At 44.1% G+C, this 22137-nt stretch overlaps 2 protein-coding genes across 5 annotated transcripts in view; one reads left to right on the top strand and one right to left on the bottom strand.

The window, feature by feature from the left end:
* Nucleotides 1-19972, bottom strand: part of SEMA3B (semaphorin 3B) — a 66491-nt gene extending 46519 nt beyond the window's left edge. For 2 of the 3 annotated variants that reach the window (XR_014561168.1, XM_083726576.1), the window contains exon 1: nucleotides 3430-4267. The gene's annotated coding sequence lies outside the window, so the exon portion shown is untranslated. Of the gene's footprint in view, nucleotides 1-3429; nucleotides 4268-17404; nucleotides 17526-19798 lie in introns of those variants that run through there. The other variant, XM_083726577.1, reaches the window with a different exon arrangement.
* A 107-nt stretch (nucleotides 19973-20079) lies between these two features.
* Nucleotides 20080-22137, top strand: part of SLC38A3 (solute carrier family 38 member 3) — a 162033-nt gene continuing 159975 nt past the window's right edge. The window contains exons 1-2 of one of the 2 annotated variants that reach the window (XM_083726607.1): nucleotides 20080-20399; nucleotides 21114-21202. The gene's annotated coding sequence lies outside the window, so the exon portion shown is untranslated. Of the gene's footprint in view, nucleotides 20400-20430; nucleotides 20621-21113; nucleotides 21203-22137 lie in introns of those variants that run through there. The other variant, XM_083726608.1, reaches the window with a different exon arrangement.

Genomic DNA, 22137 nt, shown 5'->3' with positions numbered 1-22137 from the left:
CAAAGCACCTATGAGTTCCTCCCCCAAATCCCACAAGCTTGCATAGTCCTGCTAAACCAAGGTTTTGTTTAACATGCCATGCAAAGCAGCCCTATAGTGCCAGGGCTTACATTTCTATCAGTGATGCTTCTTTTCAAATCACCATCACTAATGGGAAGAGAGATTTATTTTCTCTGCAACTCAGTTTGAAATCTACACACTGGTGTTTTAAAAGACTTGATGCTATGATACTGCCAGGGAAGGGAGCAAAGCCAGAGAAACAGCTTGAAGCCTCTAAAAGTTTATTACTGTACATGGACGGGGTGACAAGGAGAACACAAGTCAGCTGGTAAGGCAATGCTCCCGCCTCCATCCTCTCCACAGATAAAAAGGAGGTGCCCTCCAGCAAATCTTGGGAGCAGAACAAACTATGCAGCACCGACTCAGCTTCTGTTATGCAATGCTCTGCGTTATAAAGGAGCACCCTGTGGACCCCATGAACTTGCCCATATTAGGCATAAGGAGACTGAACTGGAGTTTGCTAGTGCATGAAGAAATCCTGATGCAGGCAGCCTAAACCCATGTTTAGCCTTTTTATACTAGCTGAAATTAAACATGAGTAGATCCTTTAGCTGTTTAATTCATAAGGGTATAAATTTAAAATGCACAAAAAATAAAATAAAAAATCCAAACACACAGGAAACCAAAACTAAGCAAAGCAAAGATCAACAGAGACAAATGAGATGTTCTGCATTTGGGCAGAAATGACAGCAACCCTAAACCCAATTCCAGAGGTACTGGATGGGAGATCCTTGGCTCAGCAGTAGCATATATGAAAAATATCTCAGAATTGTAGCTGATTCCATGAGCTGAACATGTATGCAGCAGCAAATAGAGACTATGATGACTGCGTTAACAGCTATAGCGTCCCAGTCACAAGTTGTAATGTTTCTGCTACATTGTGCACTAGTAGGACCTCACCTTCATAAGACCTCACCTGGAGTACTGTGTCCATTTCTAAGAAGAATATAGGCAAACTGGAATGGGTTCAAAGGAGGGCAGTGAAGAGAGTCAGTGGTATGAAAAAATAAGTCCTAGAAGGAAAAGTTGAAGGAACCAGGTACATTTAGCATCGAGAAGAAAAGACTGAGGGGTGACAGTGTGTGTGTTCATGGTAGCACTCTTCAAATACTTAAGAGCTGTGTATGCACCAGAGTGCTAATGTGCATATAGGCCAGACACATCCGATTCTTTCATGTGCACACTTGTGCACATCTGCCCACACATTTTCAATTGAATCAATGTTCCCCATCTACACTAGTGGGCAGTGCTTGGTGGGATATATTTGCACTGTGTGCTGCTATCCCTTCAATTAGTACTTCCTCACATTCCCTAATTTCTAGAAACCTGAAGTCCACTGTGTGCATGAATGCAGGTATTTGTTTACCTGTGCATGCAGCCATTAAAAAAATGAGATACATGTTTTCTGACAGACCAGACTTGCACAAATAGCAGGTAAAAAAAGGTGTGTGTGTTGCGCCCCCACTAGCAGCCCCCAGAGGAGCACCATTGGGAACAGTTTTGACAATGGAACCAATTGCAAAGGCTTGGAGAAGCCATCTCATGAGGATGTTCTGCTTCTGAATTTCCTATTTGATGAAATTCCTGAATTGCAGGGCGTTGAACTAGATGATCCTTGATGTCCCTTCCACTTCTACAATTCTAAGTTTCTATGAAGATGATCTGGTTCAGAAGAATGTTGCACTAGATGGTTTGTTTATTTATTTACATATTTATTATTACATTTATTACTAGCCCTTCACCAGGAGGTCCCAGAGTGGGTTACAGTAATTTAAAATTCAGTATTTTAAAAAATTAAAACAACTTGCAGGAATAGGGTGGGTCCCGACTCAAACACCTCTCAGACTCAACACATCTGTCTTTTCCCAATAGCTCTATGCACCAATCACATACGAAAGTTATAACCCAGGAAAGCTACTATAACAACAACTGTAATTGATTTTGACCCAGCAATGCCACATCAGTTTCTAATGCCAGGCCTTCCGAGTTTATAATGATACAGAAAATTAAATATAATGCTAACACAAGGAGAGGAAGGAAGCAAATTCTATATCCCTCCAAACCCCCTTCCCAAAATAATATGCCCGTCTTCTCCCGCAGGGGTCTGGCCTCCTTCCACTGAGGCTGGCTCCAGTGGCTTTGCAGAGAGAAGTGCTGACTCCAGAAATATACAGTCATTCTCCTAAAAAAAGGCTTCTAAAAACTTAGTGCACATTTAGAGCTGCAGTCAGAGACTGATTGCATGAGAATAGAGTGTTCAACTTTGCCTTTTCCATCTTTTCTTCCATGTGATGATAGCCAATGGCTGGTGGTGAGTCACCAGCAGGAGGAGACCTGGTCCTCTTTCTCTCGGCCACAGTGGATACCCCAAAAAAATCCCTACTGCTCTTTCAGAAGTAATGCATTAATTTGCAGGGAGAGTATGGCTTTCTAGTTGTGCCTTCTACTGTTCCCCTTTCAGGGCTACAAAATTCAAGAGCCCTGGTTTTAATGCCAGCTCCTTCAAACCTTACATGTTGGGAATGTTTTGTCTGGGTGTAAAGGCGAGGACAATGAATGACCTTAACCTTTCTTCCAGTTCACAACTGTGTAGATTCATAATCACTTTACAAGAGCTGAACTCTCTTCCGGGTCTCATATACAGTGGTACCTCGGGTTACATACGCTTCAGGTTACATTTGCTTCAGGTTACAGACTCCGCTAACCCAGAAATAGTACCTCGGGTTAAGAACTTTGCTTCAGGATGAGAACAGAAATCGTACACCGGTGGAGTTGCAGCAGTGGGAGGCCCCATAAGCTAAAGTGGTGCTTCAGGTTAAGAACAGTTTCAGGTTAAAAACGGACCTCTGGAACGAATTAAGTACTTAACCCGAGGTACCACTGTATTCCTTAGAGTCTTCTAAGGAATCAGAGTCTTCTGCATACACTAGCTCACCAAAACCAAACAGGGGCACCCCTTATCACCACCCCTTTGCCTGTGCCATCATTAAATGAGATGATCATTAAAGAGTTCATCAGAGTATGGAGTGATTCTGCTGTGATCTAGCGATGCCTGCCAAGGGCAGAAAGGGTCAAAAAACTGTGTCCACACTGTGTGTGTGTGTACGATTCCTGCAAACTAAACATTTCCTGGCAAGCAACTTGTGGGAACAACTGCCTTTCTCGCCTCCGCTTCTCCTCCATGAGGACTAGGGGGCTGCAGAGAAGATCTTCCGCGAAGCGCAATCTAATGTCACAACACAGGAAAGTCCTCGCTCAAGCTTGGCCCGGATCAGCCCGAACCCGCCTGCAAAGTTGCAAGAGCGCTCTAGTCTAGCGACACATCTCCAACCACAGACGGCGCGGAAGGGAAAACGCAACGAAACTCACCTGCTTCTCCAGCTCGGGACGACCCTCGCTTTCCTTGCCGCCGCCGCTGCCGCCGAAGGGGGGCGCTCCGAGCCGGGTGCTGGGGAGGGGGAAGCGCTTCTCCGGAGTCTCGCCGCCAGTCCCGATGGAGGGTAAGATCCGGCTAAATTCTGGGGGTCAGATCCTCGCAGTCCCCCACGGGGTGTCCGTTCCCTGCGGCTGGTGTCTCCCTCTCCCGTGGCTGGCTGAGGAGCGAGGGGCTGCCCGGCTTCTCCTCCCCGCTCTAACTCTCTCCAACCCGCAGTGCCGGCGAGTCAACCCAAAGGGGTGGAGCTGGCTCGAGCGGCGGATCCGAAGTGGCTCCCGCAGGCGTCAAGAGTTGAAGACTCCCTGGGTGGGGCGTCGATCAATGCCGGGAGCCAGCAGAGGAGAAAGGCAGGAGCGGAGCGCGGGGCCCACGCCCAGCAGAAGCCGAAGAAGCAGCAAGCAGTCGCGATCGGGAGAAGCGGGCCGCCCGGGGCAGGGAAGGGTCAGCCGCCGGCCTCGGCCACGTGCCCGCGCCCACCCGCTTTGCTCTCTACAACCGCGTGGGCTTGCCCGTCGCCCCTTTCCACGGGAGCGGGCCCCGGAAAACCGGAAGGACACTCACTCTTTTGGATGGATAGAGCCATGATACTGGCAGTAACTTCACTGCTCTCCAAGTGAAGTTAGCCAGTCCTTCCATGAGTTGGGGTTGTAGCCTATGCTAGGCCTACGCCAGAGTGGACCCATTGATGTTAACGGACAGGACTAACCAAGGTTCATTAATGTCAATGGGTCTACTCTTGAGTTGAACTGAGTTGCGACCCTGGATGCTCTGACTCCCTCATGCTATGCCCAAGCTTCCTTCTTCAAGGGCTTGCAAAAAAGAAGAAGAGGTACAGTGGTACCTCGGGTTAAGTACTTAATTCATTCTGGAGGTCCATTCTTAACCTGAAACTTTTCTTAACCTGAAGCACCACTTTAGTGGGGCCTCCTGCTGCCGCTGTGCTGCCGGAGCACGATTTCTGCCCTCATCCTGAAACAAAGTTCTTAACCCGAGGTACTATTTCTGGGTTAGCGGACTCTGTAACTAAAGCCTATGTAACCAGAAGTGTATGTAACACGAGGTACCACTGTATTTAGAATTCAAACCGTACTGCAATAAAACATGTATCATAAGAAATAAAAGAAGCAATAAAAACACAAATGTTAAATCAGTATGAATATTTAATACAGGCATGCCATAGACCACCCAAATGAAGCTTGCGGAGGCACCATGGGGGAAGGGGGCTGGATGGGACACACAGGGCACCTGGGGAGTGTTCAGCTCTTCCAGCTTCTCTGGTTGGGATGTTACCCCTCAGGGTTTGGGTTTGTTTTTTGGTCAGGCTGTTTTTATACCAACCCCCTCCCCATACCTGTGATCCTAAGCTCCTGTCTCACACCTGTCCCTATGCTCCACTGCTGGCAGCAGGGGGCTGGAGGAGGTGCACACACCCAAGCAATATTGCTCCCAGAAGGGCCTCCTTTTGCTACAGCTCCATGACCCCAGTATTTGCTATTTCTATTGTCCATTCTTGGGCCTCCTTTGCAAGAGCAAGGCGGGTGGAACAGGCTGCAAGGCCCTTTATGACCTTGCAGTCTGCTAACAGAGGCGCAGTCTTTAGCATGGGGTTCTGGGAAAGTTCATGGCTGCTAGTGCAGCCAGCTCTTACTGTAAGGCATTCTCTCTGCCTCCCACTCTTTCTCGGACAGCGGGGTTGCTCACTTCCCCCACTCCCAGCATCTTGTAGAACAGGTTACTGGCTGGCGATTCCCCCCAAGGGCCTGTGGCTTTCCTTTGCTCAGCTACCAGAATGCAACTTGACTTTAAAAACTGAAGTCTTTCCCAGCTGCTGGGAATCAAGAGGGCTATAGACTGTATGCTGGCTTGTTTATTAATGAATTATTGGGCGGTGTGTGTGTCTCTCTACATATCTACATATACTTTATATATAGTGAGTATATACTCTATATATATACAGATGTGAGTATGTATAACCCACTTTTATATAGTGTTTCCAGCTATCCTCTTTCATGTAGGGTGGTATATGAGAGAGAGAGAGAGAGAGAGAGAGAGAGAGAGAGAGAGAGAAGGTACTCTCCAATGCATAAGGAGGTAACAAAGCCATGCAATTATTTAGTGCCACCTTTTGTTTCTGTTGACTACCCCCTCAGCAGTGAGACATGGGGGGGCATTAAAAACCATGCATCTGCTGTAATGCATACATATGCATTGGGAAGCGGCAGATAGTTGTGACTTTGGGGTGTGTGTTTTTAATAAAATAGATGCATATGCAATTCCCAGATAATTTTGACACGGAAGGGGTCTTATGACTATGGCAGACACCACAGATTCAAGCATGTCATTTGGCATCTATAGTCAAAGTTGCAGGTCATATTGCCTTGTAAAATGCCTAACTCGAGCCTGCTAACTGTGTAATGAGAACTCCCTGTAATAGTGAACTCGGGTGGGGAGTACCGATAGAAATGGAGTGAAAACAGGGCCACTGAGAAATGAGGAAGGCATCAGCTTGTACTTGGGGGTTTGTAGAAGCACATTTAAACAAAAAACAAAAAATATTCCCTGGTTACTAAGCATGCTCAGTAACCAAAAACTGTTGATTGACGGATGTCAATTGGAAAATAAAAATAGAAAATGGAGCAGGGAGGGAGAGAATGGAATGGCCTGCCGGAGGAGAGCATGGCTGGCAGGTTCATGCTTGGAGATGAGATTACATTGCAGCATTTTATTGCAAGTCTCACTTATCATATATCATAAAAACATCTCACATATCATAAAAACAATGACAGTTGGCCTATCCTAAAGACCTACCCTAAAGACTCGTGATGGGTTGCAACATAGCTTTATCTCACATGCAGCCAAAACTTACGCATGGTTCCTGCAATGCAAGACCCAATGATTTTTTATGAATAAATGTGCATATGAGTGCAGCCTTTATCTATTCATTTAGAAAAACTTGTAATATAGCTTACCACAGAAACCCCCCAAAGCTGTGTACAACATAGAGAAAGACATTAAAGTCATCTTATATTAAAAAGGAACGCCACAGGTGTCATCAAAAATATAGGAGGACTGGAACTAGAACTAATGGGGGAAATGGTTGTGTTTTTAACAAATGTCAGGTGCCCCCTGTGGCTGGTGCCTCCAAAATAACCAAGGATGGGTATTGCAGAGCATTCCAAAGGGTAGGAGCTACCACAAAGAAAGCCAGGGGCTTTCAGTTGACATAACCTCCATAGTTCTCACGGACGTTGGAAGAAACAGTTGTTGTTGCAAATTGTGCTTCGTTTGAAATCAAACCTATGGTAGGAATTTAAAGACCTGATGAAGTCAAGAATTTTGCCAAAGGAAGACCTGGCAACTATGCATACTTAAGTGCCTTCCTCAACTGCAATTCATTCTGACATGAGTAATGTTTAATCCACGAGAAAACCAATCCACATAGCAGCATTACAGATACTCAATTTACATCTGTTTTATTTAAAGAAAAATATGATCAGATTGCTCAAATGTTTTGTTGCTGTTGTTGCTGCACCCCTATCCTCAGAAACGGATGAAACAGGAGGTAGCATATTACTTTCATCAAGACTAGTGGTCACTGATATACAGCATGAGTCTGTCTACTCCACTTCTAAAGCCATCTAAGCTACTGGACATCACTACATCTTCTGGCAGTGAAAACCACAATCATTGTGTGAATAAGTGCTTCCTTTTGTCTGTCCTTTATATAAGCAAACAAACGTTGCTTACTGGGAACTTTTCAAGCAGTGAAAAGTTGCCTCAAGAAATTAAAACTGCCTCTGCTCAAAAGATGCTCCAGCTACTAGCATGTTTTAAAATGGGCTAGTTGCATCAGCAGAAAAGTTAAGACTCTCAAATCTAGTCTGTATAGCTCCGGGCTGTGGTTAATTTAACCACAGTTTGTTTGTTTGTCCAAAACCCTGCCCAGTGGCTATAGTATGTGAATTGCCAACAAACTTTGAACTGAAGGCATGATGTATTGTTGGCTTATGAATCTTGCTTTGTTTAGCTATGGCTTGCCAACATGTGTACACCTGGCAACCTTCATTAACCCTGATTTGTTTGGCTGTCCCACCCCAGTCACTCATCAAGGTACAAAAGCATGAGGCAAGAGGAGTTAAAGCCTTAGAGAAACAAACTATGGTTTATTTGATTGTGGGACAGTTCATAGTTAATTCATGGTTTGTTAAACTACGGCTTAGTGTTATGTGCGAAACAGGCCTATGTTAAGAAAGCAGTTAATTGGTGCAGCAGAGAGCAAACTATTCTCATAAAATCTGGTAATAAACACATTCATGGGATTTCTGTAATACTGTACTGGATAGAAATTATGCATTCTTTCACAGTCTGTAAATTGCACAATATGGAGCCAAATTGTGTGCAGGCTTACTCAGAAGTAAGAGTATCTAAACTGAGTAGGACTTGCTCCCAGCTAACTCTACATAGAATATTAGCCTTATATATGTATAATTTTTGTTTTGTTGCACAACTCTTCACAAATCCTAATTATGGCCACAATGAACTTAATCAGGCTTGAGCACAATCAGTATAATTTGAAGGTGTGCTTCAGAATGGTGTTTAAATTCAGCTACAAATTAGAAATGGCTACACAGTGAGCAGGATAAAGAAACAGACGCAGTCCAAGTTTATGGGTGAAATGTTAATGTACAAAATTCTTCACTGATTAAAGCGAGATTTCAAAACGACTCTGCCAGAATTGCCAAGTTTACAAAAACTCAGTATTAGAAACCTGGCAAGCAGCAAAACCAACAGAGAATTTTATGATACCATAAACACTGGCAGATTTATTGTGGCACGAGTGGGTTTCCTTTATTTATGGCTATATCCTATGCTAGCAGCCTTGGCGAGAGCACATGAATCATGTGACATTCCCAACACAAGAACAGCTGACATAAAAAAGAGCTATCAGGTATGAATAAAGTAAAGTAGGTATTATTGCAGTGGGTTGGGAGTACAGCTTTTTTTTTTTTTACACCAGTGAGCAGTGGCAGTAGAAATGAGGGAAGAAGAATGACGCTTTCTTTTCAAAAGCTGCCTTTCTTATTTCCGTTCTATAAATTACCACCTGCATATATGATAGGGATAATCTTGTTCGACCGAGTGTAGTGGTGTAGTGGCTAGACTGTTGGGCTCTGGAAACCTAGGTTCAGTTCTCTGCACAGTCATGAAACTCACTGGGTGACTTTTGGCCAGACACTTTCTCAATTTAACCTACCACAAAGGTTAATAGGGTTGCATTGAGGTATAAAGGGGGCATATATTATATACTGCCCAGAGTTCACTGGATAATGATTATTAAGAATATAAGAATGGCCTGCTGGATCAGGCCAGTGACCCGTCCAGTCCATCATCATCATCATCATCATCATCATCTTCATCATCACCATTTTATTTGTATACCGCCTTTCCATAGTTAAAAGAATGCCCAAGGCGGCTTATAACATGACAAGATTTACATAATTACTAATATAACAAAAATCATTAAAAAAAACTAAAACACATCAAAAGGTACACAACCAAACAGAAAACAATTTCCACAGAAATCATAAAATCTAAAGCTAAAAATACAACTTTAATATCAATTACAATTTAAAATGACATAGATAAAAATTAAAAGCCATTTTTAAAAGGAGCCCTCTCTGTTGAGCAGCAGCAGCAGCAGCAGCAGGCCTTTATGGAGCCTGTCAGGCCCCTGTCCAAGCCAGGTGGAGAGAGGCAGGGCAGGGCCCTTCAGGCTCCCAGCAGGCAGTCCTGGTCAGCAGCAGCAGCAGCAGTCCTTTATGGACTGCTTGTTCTCACAGTGGCCAACCAGCTGCTTGTGGAAAACCAGCAAACAGTACCAGAACACAAGAGCAATTTCCCCTCCCGTGGTCCCCAGAATCTGGTATTCAGAAGAATTGCTGCTTCCTGCTGTGGAGGCACGATGTGGAGGCTAGTAGCCATTGACAGACTTATCCTCTATGTAATATTGTAAATACTGTAAATGATAATTAGAATGGCTGGGAGGGTATGCTGCATCTACAGGTTCGTACAGGTGGGAACTGATGCAGTGTACAGGCCACTAGATGCCCAAAAAAAGGAAAAGAGAGAAAGGGAGATGTTTTGAGGTACAGGAGACAGCACAAGCACATCTTGAAGCTCCAGGCCAAGAGATAGGAAGAGATAGATTGCAACACCTGGAGAAAGCCAGTATGAGATTCATATCTGATAGATAAATAGTAAACTGCACAGGTTTCCCTCCACTTACACTCTTCCTCCTCAGCTGCCTCCCAGATGCTTGGCTGCCTCCCAAACAAATGAAAACAAAATTCTTTTGAAGCTTCCAATTTTCCAGCCAGTGCTGCCAAGAATAGCAAGTGCTGTCCAGCTTCAGGCAACTGGTGCTTTGCGCTCTCCACCTTTCTGCCTGTTATCAGCAGAGCCAAGAGGACACCAGGCAACCTCTGCACTGGCCTCACTTCAGCCAACATCCATAATGTGGTGGCGCAAGGGCATATTATACGGCCAGCTCAGCTGATGATGTCACTGTTTATTTGTATTTGTATTATTCATTTGTATTTGTATTTATTATTTACATCCTATTAATCATAGGTCCTCTGGGCAATAAAAGTTCCAAGTAGATTATAAAAGACAAAAACACAGTGAACTAAATTTAGTAATTAAATTTAGAAACAGCATAGATTTTTAAAAACCCTACAGCTACGCTCAAAATTACCTAGTCAAATGGACAGCTAATAAGAGGTAAAAAAAGTAGAGCTGAGAGCAACACAACCGCAATAAAAGCAGGCAAAAGATCCATATCAGTCTGACATAATGTTAATTAAGAATGAAAGAGTGATAAAATAATGTTAAAAAGACCTGGAAGCAGGGGTGAAACTAGGCTTTATTTTAACTGGGTCAAAGACCCAGTTTGGGACACCCCCCCACACACATTTGTATACACACAGAGAGAGGCTGGGAGCCTCAGTGGTGACCCTCTGAAGGCTTTGCCCGGGGCAAAAAACCCAGCAACCTCCCCTGTAGTTATGGCACTGCTTGGAATAACAGAAGGGCCAGATTCAACTCACTGCAGAAACCTGCACTAGGACTTCCACTCTACTGCTCCCCTTTTTGGGGGGAGTTAGGAGAAACCCCAGAACATTGTGAGGGGGTAGAAAAGGGGAGATTGTTCTGTTGGGCAAGCAGAAATATTTGCACTGCTGGGACGTTTGTAACAGGGTGATGTTGAATTTCTCCTGACGTCTTTGCCTGGCACAAAAAAGGCCATCACTATATGCTTTTTTTTTTTTTTTTTTTAAAGTAGTCTTGAGTTTGTTCTTTGTTTTTAAAGTGATTAATAACAACAGCATAGACACCAGGGAAGCCTCTTTTGGTAGAGATTCCATAAACTGAGGAGAGGGCACCACTGAGAAGGCTCTTCTCAGCTCTTAAATAACAAACTTTAGTCTTCTCTCTGTAAACAGCAAAAGTGACTTTCTCAGCTGTTTGAGATAAAGCTGTGGAAGATGGAAAGTAATGTTATTCTGGGATTTCAAAAGAGAGACTCCCATATCTAAGGTGCTTCCAGATGGATGTTTATTGTGAAATCAGTGCTGCTCATGCATGTAATATTTTTTCATCATCCAAACAACACTGTAATGAATGATCAAATGCTGGCCCCTACTTTTTATATATTTAATCTGGAATTTCCTCTTACCATGGAAAATCTGATAAGTAAAATCAAGCTTGTTATACATTTGCAGTCACTGCTAGTGTGGAAGTTCATTAGCACGTGTATGTGTGTGTGTGCGTGAGTGGTTTGTCACACTTATTGTGACATTTTGGTAGTTGGCTCTAATGCCACACCCCTGCTTCCAAGGGCTCACCTAGGAGCACACCTAGCCATTTGTTTCCAGGAGCCCAAAATATATGAATATGCTTATTTTCACCAACTGCTGTGTGCTAGAGGCATGTCTGAACTTTAGCAACCTGGTCAGAAAGAGCTGCTCTCACAAGTCCTTGGTAAGGTATGCATGGGGGATTACTTCAGGGAGTAGGACTGCAGTACGTACAGTGGGACTTAATTTTTGTTAAATTGAAAATACCAAGATGTTGTGCAAGGCCTCTTTATTATTTTGGGGCAAGCCTTGGGAAAAATATCACCTTTGTGCAAAACTGCAGTATTTCTTTAAAAAAAGAAAAAAACTAATATGGATATTGCCTCCCTGAAAGCATGGGAAACATAAGTACATTTGGTAACATTTGCTCTTGCACTTTTGTGCACTTCCTTTATAAAAAATAAATAAATGTGTGCATGCACTAGTACAGAAATATCTGCATACATGCATACATGCCTGGTCCAGAAAAAGACAGTGAAGGACAAAAGAGTGAGTGAGGAATAGGAACAGCCCCCCCCCCCACCTCTGTACACATTTCGTCAGGCTCCTCCCACTGGTGTGGACAGCAGTCAGCTGAATAACAATGAATATCCAAGACTGAAACACAGAAATGTGTTGAAAGCTAATATGCCAATTCCACATAAAGCGAAATCAGAACTGAATGAACCATTTGTGATGTGAGGCTCTCATCTAGAAGCATCCCTCTCCATTGGGAATCAATTTTACTTAACACTGATTTTATGCTTTCTGGCATGATAAACATAAACAGCAAGAACTCTGTTTTCCACTGGCAGTGCTCTGCAAAAAACTTAAGTGGTAACTGGTCCTCGAGACTGAAACTCCCTTCTGACCAATCTCTTTTAGGATATGAATAAAGATTTACATCTGCCCTGGGAAGGAAAGAAGAGCCCACTGGAGTAGCCTTCATCCCATTGTTATACTTCAGTATTTATTTCCTATTTGTAAAACAGGAGTAATAACGGCTTTCCACACAATACAGTTGTAGGAACAAAATACGTAACTATTCTCCGCTATCATTAGTCTAGGTAGTAATGGGAGCTGTAGTTTGTTAAGGGTGCTGGGAATTGTAGCTTGGTAAGGGACAAGCTAGTGTCCAGGATTCTTGGGCGGAAGCCATGTTTAAAATGTGGTGCAGATGTGATGCCAGGGACGCAGTGGGCAAGATGTTTATCTTTACTTAATTTCAGTTGTGTATCCTACCTTTCAGCAGGAAATTCTCAAGGCAGCTTACATTCACTTCATAAAAACCCATAGTTTAAGAACACATTTGTGAACAAAATAAATGAGCCCGTTTCTAAGCAGCTGAGCCTCTTCTTCAACTTGGCAGCCTGCCTGGGGGATGGGTTTCCGTCACAGCGGTGCTGGTCATCAAATCCACATGCTGACTGTCAGTCATGTTAGTGGTTTGTTGGGTCATCCTTCCTTGCAGGCCTTGTCATTGGTCGCCTTTGGCAAGCAGCCCGGAGGGATGTTTTTATATGGAAGCTTTTATTATTATTATTTGGGCACTTGTGGCAGCATTGAAAAGCTCATGGAAGCTGACATCACTTGAGGAAAATGAGGACAAGTGGGTGGGGGAAACTCTTGAAAGCCAACCTGTTTGTCTTTTCCATTATGAACAATTATTTAAAGCAGCATGTTGGTCTAGTATTCCTCTGGTGCCTCATGCACCAGCTTATTTTATCTGAGAGAAGAGTGAGCAACAGCAGCAGTGCCTTATCTCCCGTATTTAGAATAGTTAGTGAGGTCATACTCTCTGGAGCAGGGAGATGTAAACACTTCCCAGCACTTCACCCTCTTGCTGTCTTGGCTCCTGTGTGTTGTTTAGGCTGTGGGTAGCTTGTTCCGGTGTGAAAGTCTCCTGTCTTCTTCTCTGAGCAAAACACACAGCCAAGGTCAGGACCAACTAAAGATAGATAAGTGGAGCTTGGAGAATCTCTCCCCATATAACAGACCTGTGTGCTGATTAGTCCAAACGTAGCGTAACCTATGTAGCATAGCCAGATGACATGACAGCATCACAAAGTTCCCCATGCTGATGTGCATGTTTGTCATGGTCATTTTAATAATAATAATTAATAATAATAATAATAATAATAATAATAATAATAATAATAATATGCACAATATGTTGAAGATGGCAAGGATATAGGAACTTCCCATTTCCTCCATGTTTTTTATTCCTCACTTTCTTCTCTTGACCTATATCCTCACTCACACAGATAACTTCATGTACCCCCAAAGCAGAGCGGACCTTGTTGATCTTCTCAATTTTGCACCTTCTCAGCTTGGCCCCCTGTGCGGGAGAGCTACCAGCACCACACTAAATCTGGTGCTGCCCATAGGCAACAATTTAACAGAGTCTTATAGGCAACAAGGGACGCGGGTGGCACTGTGGGTGAAACCACAGAGCCTAGGACTTGCTGATCAGAAGGTTGGTGGTTTGAATCCCTGCGACGGAGTGAGCTCCCGTTGCTTGGTCCCTGCTCCTGCCAACCTAGCAGTTCGAAAGCACATCAAAGTGCAAGTAGATAAATAGGTACCGCTCCGGCGGGAAGGTAAACAGCGTTTCTGTGCACTGATCTGGTTTGCCAGAAGCAGCTTAGTCATGCTGGCCACATGACCCGGAAGCTGTACGCTGGCTCCCTCGGCCAATAAAGCAAGATGAGCGCCGCAACCCCAGAGTCGGTCACGACTGGACCTAATGGTCAGGGGTCCCTTTACCTATAGGCAACAAAGGTGTATAGTGTATAGTGAAAGGTTCAGCGGCCATTGTATGTTTCCATTTCTAAACAGACTTGCAGACAGAATGATTTCTTAGTTTAATGGGGGTTACTCCCTAGTAAGTATCTAGGTGACCTGTTGATTTTATTGCATGCTAGTGGTTAGCTGCTGTGAAACAAAATAAGTTATTACATCACTGTAATAAGCAGGCTTGAGCATTTACATGGTCAGCCTTCCCCAACTTCAAATAGCACAGATGTTGTGTTTCCTCACCACTAACTGCTACAGTTCATGAGTACAAGGCCCTAGAGACAGGATTTGGGCGAGATGGATAATCAGACTGATCCAGCCCAGCAGTTTCCTTTAAACCATGTCCCACTTCAGCCAGCTTTGCCAGTTCCCCCTTTGGGGGAGGGGGGGGGAGCCTCACTAGCCTCCAACCCCTGAATTAAACAATGTACGGTTTCAAAGTATTCCAGATCCTGTTGCGGATCTTCTCTGAGACTTCAGGGACAGGTCATTTCATTTATGTACAATTCAAAAAACATATTAGTACACTAAATCTTGTTATGCAGACCACAGTTGTGTATGCTGGCCTCCTCTGTCTGCACAATACATTCCTGCCTCATGATTATTAGTGTCTCTGTGTGGTGATGAAGGAACTGAGATAGGAGACAGACAGATCTTGCCTTTCTTCTCTCAGAAGAGTAGAAAGAAAAAGCACCTCACATGCATCAGCATGTAAAGAAACCGCCTGGAAAGTTTTGTTGTGGGAACTATCATGCTTAGAGTCATTTAGGCACAGATAAAACTCATGCAGAGATAACGCAGGTGAAACAGTTTCACAGACAACTGATGTGAATCCTTTGACGGAGGAATTTCAAGAGGCGGGTCTAAGAGTTCTCCCACAGAAAATTCACTTGTGCTGGTTTCACCCATGTGGCTCTATGTCCTTCAGCTAGGATGAAGGCAAATACTTGAGATGTTGTGCCTATATGGATCCTGCTTAATTACAGTACAATTCTAGACAGTAATTTGTCTCTTTGAGTTCAATTGGGCTTACTCCCTGGTAAGTGGGCATAGGATTAGAGCAGAAGTCAAAAGAGGTGCATGCTTTTAGGTTGCACGCCCCCATCCAGAACTAAAGCACTGTCAGATATGGGTGAAGTAAGCTTGAAGCGCAGCCACAGTTTAGAACTTCCAAGTCACATTTATTTAAATAGAAGCATTCAGTGCATGCTTATTGTATCTCTTCCACTGAAACCAATGGGGGCAACAGTGCTTAATGTTTGGTTAGATATTAGGCCATGTGCTCTGAGTATGATCAGTGAGTGGCAGAAATTGTGGTGGTGTTTTTGCACTATTCTAGTTAACTGGTACCCATGCTTTAGAATGCCACATTCAAGTGCTCAGCCCAACAAGGCTAAAAACAGATTCTTTCTGAAACCTGAAATAGCTCCATTCTACAACCCATATTCCAAAACCACAAAGACTCTTGTGGCACCAGATTTACTGTAGCATAAGCTTTCATGGACGAGTGACCATGCTATTTAGTCCGTGAAAGCTTATGCAACCCAAGTCCCTTATCAGTAATGTCTATACGTGGTGCATTTGTGATATTTTTATGGACATTTTGTATATTTATAATAAAAAACAAGCTTATGATACAATAAATCTGTTACTCTTTAAGGTGCCCACAAGACTTGTTTTGCAGCAACAGACTGGAAGTTAAAACATTCTGGAAGTTGTTACTATGGCCCACTCTCCCCAAAACACAGTTCATCCTTCATTACATTCCAGCACCCTGAAACCCACTAGCAGACATTAATTCTTGAGTACATTCCCGCACTCAATAATCTCTAACACCACCATGACACGAAATAACAATATTGTACACAGTTAAGCTTAGCTGAGAAACTACGCCAAGTAGAAATTTGTAGTTATAAACTACCACTTTAGTTACAAGAAGAAATAACTTTGCTGTTCCTGCACAATACTGGCTGGGGAAAGTCCATATTAAAGTTCATATTTTTAAAATTCAGAGAACAGGAACAGAAGTTTTCCCTTTAACATGTGTGGAAAATTATTTTTTGCCACTTCTGCCAGGCAGGTACTTGACACAGTTTATTAGTCTGCATAATCTGTGAGACCAGATTTGTCATATCCTGTTTGTGTGGAAGCGATAAACAAAAGTTTGAAAACAGGACTACTTTTCAGGTAGCCAGAACTGATCACAGCTCTCTATCACATATGTAAAGTAAAGGTAAAGGGACCCCTGACTGTTAAGTCCAGTCGCGAATGACTCTGGGGTTGTGGCGCTCATCTCACTTTATTGGCTGAGGGAGCCGGCATTTGTCCGCAGACAGCTTCCGGGTCATGAGGCCAGCATGATTAAGCCGCTTCTGGCAAACCAGAGTAGAGCATGGAAACGCCATTTACCTTCCTGCCAGAGCGGTACCTATTTATCTACTTGCATTTTGATTGTGGAAGTAACTGATGGAATAGGAAACAGAAGCACTAAAACATCAATTGTTTCTTAATGTAATACAGTGGTACCTCAGGTTAAGTATTTAATTCATTCCAGAGGTCCGTACTTAACCTGAAACTATTCTTAACCTGAAGCACCACTTTAACTAATGGGGCCGCCGCGCTGCTGGAGCACGATTTCTGTTCTCATCCTGAAGCAAAGTTCTTAACCCTAGGTACTATTTCTGGGTTAACGGAGTGTGTAACCTGAAGCATGTGTAACCTGAAGCATATGTAACCTGAGGTACCACTGTATCAGAACAGGGACATCTGAGCCTTGAGAACAGAATTTAAGAATTTTTGTACACTGTGCGTCATTCTTTTCAAAATCACTAAATTTGCTCATTACTGTACCTTGAAGCAGTGCTTTTTTCAGGGGGTACTCAAGAGTACTCAGTACCAGCACCTCTTTTTGTTGTTAAAAAGTGTGGCACTTACTGTAACAACTTCATGGTGGGTACCGGCACCTATTTTTCTAGGAAAAAAGCACTGCCTAGAAGTACATCCAGGATTTCCCTTGCTTCCAGATTAGGATACGTTCCCATCTCACAACTTGGACTAGAACCCAAAATCCAAGCTTTTTTAAGGGCGATTTGAATTTCATATGCATTGCACAACCTACTTAGAAGCAAATTGCTCCCACTTTCCATCCATACACAAAGCTACAAAGAGCAAATGAGCTCGAAGGCATTTCCAGTGTCAGGTGTGAAAATGCTCTTACCTCTCCAAACCAAATCTCATTTATGCACTTTCCTGTTTGGCCTGCTCAGGTTTGTTGATTCCAAGTCAGATGGTGTATTTTAGCATTTTCAACATTCATGGCATACGCAGATCCCTGCAAACTATGTACAGAGAATAGTTTAGAGGTGACATATGCATCTAAAGCTTTCCACACACATATGCCACATCCCAGCAAAGCAAATCAGAAATTAGATCAGCAGAGATTTGGGCTCATTTGCCCTAGACCCACCCACCCACCCTCCGTTGCTCTCCTCTCTCCCTTGGGGTCCATTATTGATTTTGCAGGGACAGGCTTCAGCCTTGAGAAAAAGTGGTTTTCTTCAAGCCACCAACCTGACACAGCTCCTATAAAATCCTTGCTGTTTAACATGTTTGGGCTTCAAGGGTAGAACTAATCAATCAGAGCATCAGAGAGGACTCAAAGCCTAAAATATGGAGAGTGCAATAATTAAAACTGGCCAACCAAGAGGCAATGAAAAGGGAAGAGAGCAAAGGCGGGTGGGCCGAGACCAGCAAGCCCAGATCTCTGTTGATCTAATTTTTCTTCTGCTGCCTAGGAATGCAAGCTGGCTCCCCCACAAGCTCTGGCCTGTTTCTGTTACTGCCTGAGAAATCCTGGTTTATACATTAACACCAGCTCCTTCTGGGCCCTTCTCTGTTGATCACATGCCTGACCTTATTAAGCAAGGCATTTCCAGTACTTAATTCATAAAATGAAACGTTCTGGGGCTAAAGTCTGTTTGCAAGTCCTAGCCTCTGACTTGGAAAGTCTTTCTCTCAATTCAAGCTTATGTGGGTGCTGATTCTGAATACCAATCACTGGGTAGGCAAAGAATTTCAGGCTGTGCTGAGAGCCACACCTTTCTATTATTTCATAACTTCCAAGGCTCAGATCTGGCATAAAGTACAAGTTCTGGGACTACCCTGTCAGCACATAACATCTTTGCTCAGAGACCTGCACTGGTTGCTATTTTGCTACTGGGCCAAGATGACGATGATGATGATTACTGATTAAATTTATATAGCAACCTTCACCTGAAGATCTCAGGACAGTTCACAGCATAAAATACAGAATAAAGCCACAAAGAACATAATGCTTACACACCTCCAGCTCTCTACCACCTCACATCCCGAGACATTCTGCTTCACTGTGGAACAGCCCTGCTACATGTAGTATCTAGATCCTCCTGCTATTGAACCCAAACCAGTCTGTTCCATCTTCTGCCTCACAAACTTTCAGATAATTCAAACCCGCAATAAAGTCTCGCCTTAATCTTCAATTAATCTTAATGTTCTGCCTTGGTCAGACGACACCTGGAATACTGTGTCCAGTTCTGGGAACCACAATTTAAGAAGGATATTGACAAGCTGGAATGTGTGCAGAGGAGGATAATCAAGATAACCAAGGGTCTGGAAACCAAGGTGGAATCTACACACATATAATAAAACGCTGTGAAAATGCTTTTAAAAAAAAGTTTTGAAAAATATATATTGAATTTGCTATAGCTCTCCATCGCCATCTAGTGCCACATGCATATATTGCACTTTATAACACACTTAAAATGTTTTATTTGCAGATGTATAGCCAAGTCCTCAAGCCTTATGAAAAAACAATGACTGAAGAAGTTCCAGGCAATGCTTTGCCTGGAAAAGAGAAAACTTGAGAGGAGATATGATAGCAATAGCCATCTTCAAATATCAAAAGAACTCCAGGTAATGCAATTTGAAATATAGTGTCCTGATCAAGGGAAATCATGTCCTGCTCTATTCTGCCTTAGTCAGACCACATCTGGAATACTGGGTCCAGCTCTCAGCGCCAGAGTTTAAGAAGGATATTGACAAGCTGGGATGTGTGCAGAGATTTAGCTTGGCTAGGAGGAGATGGAGAGATGTGATAGCCATCTTCAAATATCCAAAGGGCTGTCACATGAAAGGTGGTGCAAGCTTGTTTTCTCCTGCTCCAGAGGATAGGACTCACCAATGGCTCAAGCTGCAAGAAAGGAGAGTCCAACTAAACATCAGGAAGTCTTTCTGACAGTAAGAGCTGTTTGACATGGAAAGGACTCCCTCACAAGGTGGTGGACCTGGGGTGCAAACTTCAATAAAACATGGGGGGGGGAGCGGGTCAGAATATGTGTTGTACACACGCCATTTGAATAGCAACGCCCATTAATTTTGGTGGCTCAAATATTTTACAGGAGGGGTTCCTATGTGGTGATGGACTCTCCTTCCTTGGAGGTTTTTAAGCAGAGGTTGGATGGCCACCCGTCATGGCTGCTTTAGTTCAGATTCCTGCATTGCAGGGGGTTGGACTAGATGACCCTCGGGGATCCCTTCCAGCGCCACAATTCTGTGATTCCACAACTAAACATACTCACACTGTTTTTGCACGATATCAAATCCAATTCAAGACCGTCCCAGGGCTTTAGGGAACGGGCAACCTGTACGTTGTATGAAAGCCAAAATCCGCGAAGGCACGTCCAGACCTTAATGAAGGGGAGAACCGTCTTCAGCCGTTACTTCCTCGCCCTTTTCTCCCGCCGCTGCGTCGTCTGAATGAGACGTTCCCGCCTCTGCGAAGGCCTCGGCCCAGTGCACATGCGCAGTGCGACCGCCCGGACAGCTTTTGCAAACACCTGGCAGTCGGCAGCTGCAACAGGGACTCCTTTTCCCGCTCAGTTTCCCTCCTGACGGAGTTTGCCACATCAACCGCTCCGCGGCCAGTTTGTGCGTGATTTCGCGCAGCGGCCGGGGCAGCCAGCTGGCCGGCGAGAGCCAGGCAGGCTGCAGGCAAGAGGCCGCCGCGCTGCAGGACACCGAGGCCGAGGGACTGGGGGAGAAAAACAAGCCCATAAACTCTATATGGGAGGAAGGAAATTCCCCGCCTGAGCGAGATTCCAGCCCCCTGGAAAAAAAGTAAAATAAAAAAGCCCCGTGCCAGAGAGAAAAGAGCGCGGATTAAAGAAAGAGTGCGGGTGGGTTCCCTACGCGATGGATGGATAGAATCGAGAGGGTGGGGGGACGTTGCTGTGAGGTCTGCGACCGTCGTTGGGGGGCCAGACCTCCAGAGCTCAGCCATGTCCCGGATCCCGAGTGCAATACCAGAATCCTGAGGGAAATAAAAGTTAAAAAGAAAGGGACTTTTCACCACTGCCATGGTCCACGCATGTGGGATTAGGAAGGGTACCTCTGCCAGGTCAGTGGACATGACCCTGCTCAGAAGTTAGCTTCTTTCCTTATACAGTGGTACCTCAGGTTACATACGCTTCAGGTTACAGACTCTGCTAACCCCGAAATATTACCTCGGGTTAAGAACTTTGCTTCAAGATGAGAACAGAAATCATGCAGCGGTGGCACAGCAGCAGCGAGAGGCCCCATTAGCTAAAGTGGTACCTCAGGTTAAGAACAGTTTCAGGTTAAGAACGGACCTCCAGAATGAATTAAAGTTCTTAAGCCGAGGTACCACTGTATACTTTCCTTCGTTATGCACCTTGAGGCACCAGGCAAAAACGTTCTTCTTCAACCAGGCCTTTGACTAATAGACATCCAATGTGTTGGGGAGCAGGGTTATTAAGTTGTTTTTGTTCTATTTTTATTATGTATTTTGTGTTTATATATTGTGATTTAATGTTGTAACCGTCGCGGGAGGTATACTAGTACTACTACTAATAGAATCCTCCTGCCCTCAGCTTGGTGATCCAAACTGCAAACGCTTCTTCCTGGCACTGACATATATTATGCAACATAAAGATCACCTTTCTCCAGAATTCATCCGCAGGTAGGGCTAATCCATTACTTTTGGAAATGTGCATTTCTGAGCAGATGTGTGAAAAGTGGAATGCAGGAGCAGGGAATCTTTGACCCTCCAGATGTTGCTGAACTACGACTCCCTCCAACTACAGCTCCCATCAGCCCTAGCAAGCACAGCCAATAGCCTGGGATGATAGGAAATGTAGTTTGGCAACGTCTGGAGGGCCAAAGGTTCCCCACAGCTGGTGTAGCGTTGAGTCTGCAGCTGTCCAAGAATGACACATTTTGTAGTGCCTTTTCATAAACGGAAGGGCAATGCCATACTGTGCTGGCATAAGGTCCTGAGTAGGTTGGCAGCACCACATTACACATTGTGACAATGTACTGACATAGCATTCCCTACTCTTGACACCCCATAATCACCATCCCAGTCAACATGACCAATGGTCACGGAGGATAATTATTATTATTATTATTATTATTATTATTATTATTATTATTTATACCCCTCCCATCTGGCTGGGTTTCCCCAGCCACTCTGGGTGGCTTCCAACAAAATATTAAAATACAGTTGTCTGTTAAACATTAAAAGTTTCCCTAAACAGGGCTGCCTTCAGATGTCTTCTAAAAGTCTGGTAGTTCTTATCTTTGACATCTGGTGGGAGGGCATTCCACAAGGCGGGTGCCACTACTGAGAAGGCCCTCTGCCTGGTTCCCTGTAACTTGCCTTCTCACAGTGAGGGAGCCGCCAGAAGGCCCTTGGAGCTAGACCTCAGTGTCCGGGGAGAACGATGGGGGTGGAGATACTCCTTCAGGTATACTGGACCGAGGCCATTTAGAGCTTTAAAGGTCAGCACCAACACTTTGAATTGTGCTCGGAAACGTACTGTAGCCCCAAAACACCTTGGATGACCACAGTTTAGCTCTCCCAGGGTTGCTAAACAATTGTTTCTGGTGTGACCT

The sequence above is a fragment of the Podarcis gaigeae genome, assembly GCF_964106915.1.
Source record: "Podarcis gaigeae genome assembly, chromosome: 2".
NCBI lineage: Eukaryota > Metazoa > Chordata > Lepidosauria > Squamata > Lacertidae > Podarcis > Podarcis gaigeae.
The sequence above is the reverse complement of the archived record's forward strand: the minus strand, read 5'-3'. Positions and strand labels throughout refer to the sequence as shown.